Source organism: Poromitra crassiceps (assembly GCF_964638095.1).
Source record: "Poromitra crassiceps genome assembly, chromosome: 2".
In the NCBI taxonomy this organism is placed as follows: Eukaryota; Metazoa; Chordata; class Actinopteri; order Beryciformes; family Melamphaidae; genus Poromitra; species Poromitra crassiceps.
The window spans coordinates 61,221,584-61,229,083 of NC_139624.1; the positions used below are offsets into that span (position 1 = coordinate 61,221,584).

Sequence of the window (7,500 nt, forward strand, 5' to 3'; positions counted from 1 at the left end):
TGGCGCCTCGCGATTGTACTTTTCCGGCCTTCGACCTTTTTAGCGACTTACAGCTATTTGCGGCTGGCGCTCCCAACTCGGTCGGGCTTACCTGACTTAAGGCGCTTCCCGGCTTGGCCTTCCTGGCCGCCATGGCGCCTTACCTGACTTAAGGCGCTTCCCGGCTTGGCCTTCCTGGCCGCCATGGCGCCTTACCTGACTTAAGGCGCTTCCCGGCTTGGCCTTCCTGGCCGCCATGGCGCCTTACCTGACTTAAGGCGCTTCCCGGCTTGGCCTTCCTGGCCGCCATGGCGCCTCACCTTTATTTTACCTGACTTGGCGCTTCCCAGCTTGGCCTACTTGGCCGCCTTGGCGCCTCACCATTTCAACTTGGCCTTCTTGGCCTTCTGACTGGCCCTGACTTTCTCTGGCTTTCTCTGGCTCTCTCTCTTTCCCCCCAAAAAATAACCGGGAGATTTACTGCGCCTTACTGGGCGCCGTGCTTTTCGGGGAGCCACCACCAACGAGACATTATTTGGCACGGAAGTCCGGGACACTGTTTGTTGCCATGCTTGCCGATGAAGGGAGGAGGGTCCTTTGGGCCGCCGGTATGGCCACCCGCTCCGGGCGGATGTAGCTGGAGAATGCTGATGAAGACCGGCGGCCCGTTTACTGGAGGGAGGCGGAGGACACTCCTTGCACGGCGGCTGAGGTGGCCGCTCCGATCCTGAAGGAGTGGCTGGAGAAGTTCTTTGTCGGGAGGTTGCACTTCTGGAGCGTCCGCTTGAGGTGCAGGACGAACCAGGATCTTGTCATGTGGTGACGAGGTGCGATGGGGAACAGGGGAGCCGGGGGCCGGTCTGGGGCCTGAGCGGTCTTTCCCCTGATTTTGGGCTTAGCTGCAATGCTGTATGGGTCAGCAGTCATCACGTGATGAGATTGATGAGCTGAAAATAAACAATATGACACGTGGACAGGATCGCTAGCTGGAGAGGCAGACAGAATTCACCCGATGCAAAATTCTTATGATAATAGCTTCAACGCTCTCAGCCCTTTCAGGGACGATTATTTCAGAATTACGAGCCAGTAATTCATGGGAATGCAAGCATTATTAGTAGCTATTTGAATGAAAAGATACGGTGCCGGCCGGTGATGATGTCCTCAGATGGCGACCATCTTTTCCTCCCATGGGGAAGTCTGGGCAGATTCACGGTGATTGACGGGACCCGGCCTGGAGAAGCACTGATGCTGAAGTGCCATGGCATCTCGGGCACTCTGGACAGACCGGAAGATCCATGGGGCAAACGGTTCATTCTGGCGGCAACCCTATAGAGCTGAAATGTAATGCTTAATGCATGGGATATAAAGAACTGGTTAATAAACAAGTAAAAGAAAAACAGTGGTTTCACCGCCTTGCGAGTGCACCATAGACTGCTAGTTGCAACCATGGACCCATCATAAGATGGACTGGGCATCACACTGGTTCAGTGAAGCCGCTGCATGTTAGATCGCCGCTCTGGCGGTTGAATCCAGCATTGGGTCACGAGGCCCGCCTCCTCATGTTAGTGGATGGGAAAATCAAAACCGAAATAGTCACAGTATACGTCAGATGTTTGTTTTGTTTTTTTTCAAAGGTGGTTTGTATCATTTTTAGATAGTCATTATCATGCTAATGCCTGTGCAAGTGGTCATTTTTCAGATTTTTTTTTTTTTTTTTTTTTTAAGTAGTTATTTGACATATAAAAAGGGGATAAAAATGGATGATTGGCAGCTGTGGCAGCCAGTCTCGAGCCGTCATTGGCTGGACAAGCTCTTCACATTATAGATCTATCGTCATAGACAAGACACGCGGCTTCATTGTTACAGTATGTAATGCTGCCTGGAGGTCGGGTGGCTCTGCTGGGTGTGTGGGGCCGGGAGATGGGCTCTTAGCCTGGGTAGTGCAGGCCTGGAGGTCGGGGTGGCTCATGGGATGAGGCCTAGTAGTACACACGCACCGTTAGCTCATCGCTAGCGGATTAGCATCACGTACGAACAGACGTTTTATTTTTGTAGGCTATTAAAGCAACGAACGTTTTTTATATGCATATCTGGGGGAAATGCTTTGACTGTGGGGATGTTCGTTCTTCACAAGCTCCTCTCTTAGTAACGATATACCGGGCGATGGACCGGGCAGCCTGGCTCGCGCACTCACTGGGCTAACGTTAGGTTGGGCTGAGGGTGAGTGAGGCCTGCCTCCACTTCCGGCCCGCGCTGAGAGCGCTGAGAGCACTCAGCAGCAGCCCGGAGATCTGAAGTCTCCGACAACCAAAATCAGATTTTCGTACAGGCGTCATTTTGATAAACTGATCTCGTAGTGGGAATCTTCCTGGTTACTTTCGGCGAGACAAAAATATTACAACTTAAAGTGTAATATTTACGGAGCTAGACTGTATATAAATACGCAACGCACTGTGCGCATTCTAGAGACAGCAGCTCAGAGGGGCGTGGAGCTCTCAGAGGTTCTCAATCAAGGGCGCTACTGCGCAGACTCTGGTTCACTGATCTGGCCGGATTTTGGCTTCAAAAACATACGGGGAGGAGATAGGGACACTCCCTCCATTCATATTATAACTCAATGGCTGCAACTCGCAGTGATATGTTATGGTTGGCCAACATATAACAATGAGATTCGCTGCCTCTTGTTACGTGACTAGCGTGACCCTGTATTAATTATTTTAGCTTTGGTATTATTTATGGTAAAAGAAACGCCAAGGCATTTCACTTTGAAATTCGTTAAGAACAGGAAGTGGTGTATTAAGACTGGGTAGCTTGACACGGAAAAAGACGTCAGCATCCCCTGGGCCGCCTGACTTCGGTCTGAAAGTTATAACACTCATTCGAACTGATGCTCGGACATGCTCCATGGGCCAAGGGTGTTTTGAATAACCCGTTGCGTGATTTTTTTTTTTTTTTTTTTTTAACCGGCATATTACGTGATCTCAACAACGTGCTGTCAAGAAGAATTGTGAATGAAATATACGATGTGCAGTGATCATCAGGCAGCGACATGACATCTTTCAACTCACACAAACTCCCGTTTATTTACGGTTAAAGACTTAACTGCCCGGTGATAGCAGAGGGATCCGCGCCTGCTGTACAATTGACCACGGGCGAGGTGGAGGGGACTGCCTGGTGCTGCCTGCTTGCCTGGAGAAGCCTGGGGACGCGATGATCGCGGTGCGGAAGCCTGAATGCTTGGACGCCTGGACACCCGTCCGATGAAGAATAGTGGGGCTGCATGCATGCTGCTTGCTGAACGAAAATGTTAGTCACTGATTGTCAGTCTGAAAGTCTGTTGTTGACTTGGGGCGGACTCCTGGCTGGAGGGAAATGGCCGCTTTGCTTGAGCCGATTTGCTCCGTGAATGGAGATAGCAAGGAAAAGATTGACGACGTACAAGACAACGTAGAACGTGGCGTCTCACGGCGGCCCCTCGCAGTGGAGCGCCCCGCGTTGGCAGCCTGCGGCCCGGCCGTCTCGGAAGGCCAATGCGCTCCGTGCCGATCCGGAACAGGGTATCGTTGTTTGAGCTGTCGTCGCTGCCCATGGACTGTTCTGGCTCGGGATCCGACATACCAGGAGTGGGGAGCGTTGAGAGATCCGCGGGGATTGTCCACGGGTAGAGAGGACTTGGGGGTGCTGATTCGGTCTGCAGATATGGTGCAAAACAACGCTTCGGAGGACGGCTTCAAGGGAGATGGACTGCCGTGAAGCTAGCTGCTGCTATGATCGGCCAGAGAGAGAGAGGTGGCGTAGAACCCTTGCTATATATATGAGGATTAACTGACGTCATATTTGACGTCATAGCAGACGTCATACTAGGACTTTGACTGACCACGTTATGCTAGAACTTGACTGACGTCAGGGGATGATCGGATTATGCATGAGTGGCCTTCTGCTTGAAATATGGTCTGGAGACCTCACTAGTTCATAGCATTAGTGCTGTACTTACTTTCAACATTGAGCCATTATACAGTATATAGTTCATAGCATTAGTGCTGTACTTACTTTCAACATTGAGCTGTTATACAGTATATAGTTCATAGCATTAGTGCTGTACTTACTTTCAACATTGAGCTGTTATACAGTATATAGTTCATAGCATTAGTGCTGTACTTACTTTCAACATTGAGCTGTTATACAGTATATAGTTCATAGCATTAGTGCTGTACTTACTTTCAACATAGAGCCATTATACAGTATATAGTTCATAGCATTAGTGCTGTACTTACTTTCAACATTGAGCTGTTATAAAGTATATAGTTCATAGCATTAGTGCTGTACTTACTTTCAACATTGAGCCATTATACAGTATATAGTTCATAGCATTAGTGCTGTACTTACTTTCAACATTGAGCTGTTATACAGTATATAGTTCATAGCATTAGTGCTGTACTTACTTTCAACATTGAGCTGTTATACAGTATATAGTTCATAGCATTAGTGCTGTACTTACTTTCAACATTGAGCCATTATACAGTATATAGTTCATAGCATTAGTGCTGTACTTACCTTCAACATTGAGCTGTTATACAGTATATAGTTCATAGCATTAGTGCTGTACTTACTTTCAACATTGAGCTGTTATACAGTATATAGTTCATAGCATTAGTGCTGTACTTACTTTCAACATTGAGCTGTTATACAGTATATAGTTCATAGCATTAGTGCTGTACTTACTTTCAACATAGAGCCATTACCGGTATATAGTTCATAGCATTAGTGCTGTACTTACTTTCAACATTGAGCTGTTATACAGTATATAGTTCATAGCATTAGTGCTGTACTTACTTTCAACATTGAGCTGTTATACAGTATATAGTTCATAGCATTAGTGCTGTACTTACTTTCAACATTGAGCTGTTATACAGTATATAGTTCATAGCATTAGTGCTGTACTTACTTTCAACATTGAGCTGTTATACAGTATATAGTTCATAGCATTAGTGCTGTACTTACTTTCAACATAGAGCTGTTATACAGTATATAGTTCATAGCATTAGTGCTGTACTTACTTTCAACATAGAGCTGTTATACAGTATATAGTTCATAGCATTAGTGCTGTGCTTACTTTCAACATAGAGCTGTTATACAGTATATAGTTCATAGCATTAGTGCTGTACTTACTTTCAACATAGAGCTGTTATACAGTATATAGTTCATAGCATTAGTGCTGTACTTACTTTCAACATAGAGCTGTTATACATAGTTCATAGCATTAGTGCTGTACTTACTTTCATTGAGCTGTTATACAGTATATAGTTCATAGCATTAGTGCTGTACTTACTTTCAACATTGAGCTGTTATACAGTATATAGTTCATAGCATTAGTGCTGTACTTACTTTCAACATTGAGCTGTTATACCAGTGGTTCTCAAATGGGGGTCCGCGGACCCCCAGGGGTCCGTGGCACTTTGCCAGGGGGTCCGCGAAAAGTTTTCAGGTAAAAAAAAAAAAAAATGCTACGTGTTACTTATTCCTTCTCAAACTACTTCCTACATGGTGCTAGTCTATCAAAATATCCTAGCTGTCATTGATTGTGTTGCATAGTGGTTTTCTGTACTGTTGACAAATTGTGATATTGTAAGTCGCTTTGGACAAAACAAAAGCGTCTGCTAAATGACGTAATGTAAATGTAATATAATAAAAAATAAAAAAATAAAAAATTTGCAAAATCTTCATAGTCAAGCACGTTACCGTGGAAACAATTAAGCTTAGCCCAAAATCACAAATCAGAATGAGGGGGTCCCCGGTATATATCTTGTAAGGGGTCCTTGGCTGAAAAACATTTGAGAACCTCTGTGTTATACAGTATATAGTTCATAGCATTAGTGCTGTACTTTCAACATTTTCAACCACCACAGCTCAATCAGTGATGTCAAGGCAGTTCTCCTTTTGCAGCTTCAAATGCTTTGCAATCAGAACTGTTACTGCCTCCAAGTAGAGATTTTATCACAGTTATCACAGACACACACCCCTTTTCACTCTCACTTCCCACTCCACTTTTTCCACATGTCAAAATTGTGTACTAGGCAGAGAGCGAGTGAAAACGGTGTGTTTACACACACACTTTAACATTATGCTATACGATGCTATGTTGAGTGACATGTGGATGACCAGACAGAGAGAATAAGGGCTAATGTACACTGCCTCCGGAACAGATGCGGTACGGCTGCGAACAGACCCACACTCATGTAATCTGTCAGATGCATGCAGGATCCGACAAAAATAGAACAGGTGCGTCATTTTCCCGTACCGCATGTATCGCCCATCAATTAACATGGGTGAGAGTCGATCCCGTCACTCTTGCCAGATCCGCAACGCAGCCGTAATGTATCTGGTGTACATTGCCTACCCCTCAAACTTCATCAACAGAAAATCCAAGAAGATACTGGACACACTGATTGGCAGGTGATCTGTGGGAAATGCAATGCAGAAACATCACTGCAATGAGTGCCGAACACGGACAATGTCACTCAAATTAAAATAAACATGGATCTCAATGTGTACAACATGACAATAAATAACTATCTACCTTCTATATATATATACATTTGGCAATGTGGACTCTGTCTGTCTCTCTGTTTGTTCCAAGAATTTTGTCCGGCCACAGCTATGCCGTTTTACGTGCAATCGGGCTGAAACTTTCAGGAAGTGTAAAGAGCACCCATGCGGGTGACCTGACAGCCGGATTGTTTAGTTAGGGCAGATGAATTGCCCTAATTGCCCTAAGGCTGATTGCCTTAAGGCTGAGGCTATAGTTCAGTGATGATGTCATCAGTGATGATGTCATCAGTGTGAGGCTATATAAGTGATGGGAGTATATGTAGGTAGAATCGGGAGGAACCAGACGGAGATGATTGCTTCCGTCCCTGGCCAGTGCGGGTGACCTGACAGAGCCGGATTTTTAATTGGGTGATTGCCCTAATTATGATGTCATAGAGCAGGCGAGGCCGTGACACGCAGTGGTCATCAGTGATGTCATAAGAGCAAGTGAGCCCCGCATAGCGGGCAAGCTGCAGGGAGGGCGAGGGAGCAAGTGAGCCCACACAGCGGTCAAGCTGCAGGGTGGGCGAGGCTGCACAGCAGCTGAGCTGCGTATGCAAGCTGAAGGGCCAGCTTGGCGAACTGCCTAGTATTATACACATGCAATCTGTTATCAGTTATAAAGATGTTACTTGTCAGAATTTTTCCACGTGTTCCTGTGGGTTTTCCTCCCACCATCAAAGACATGGATGTTAGGGATAATACTCCTGTCAGTGCCCCTGAGCAAGGCACTGGCAAAAGAACTGGAGTTGGTCCACGGGCGCTACACTGCGGCAGCCCGCTCCTCCTACAGTAGTTCTACAGTAGGAAGGTTCCTAGTTGAGGATGGGTCAAATGAAGATGAACTTAACTTACTATAACTTAACTTACTGTAACTTAACTTAAAGGGATACATCAACTTTTTCACCCATTTGCCATATCGCCCATACATAA

The 7,500-nt window shown here is 46.0% G+C and overlaps 1 protein-coding gene across 1 annotated transcript in view; it reads left to right on the top strand.

Annotated features, from left to right (window-relative positions):
• The window catches only part of LOC310772426 (ELKS/Rab6-interacting/CAST family member 1-like), a gene marked incomplete at both ends in the record, with an annotated part of 472,647 nt that overhangs the window by 136,958 nt on the left and 328,189 nt on the right, over positions 1 to 7,500 (top strand). The gene's annotated exons all lie outside the window — the stretch shown is intronic.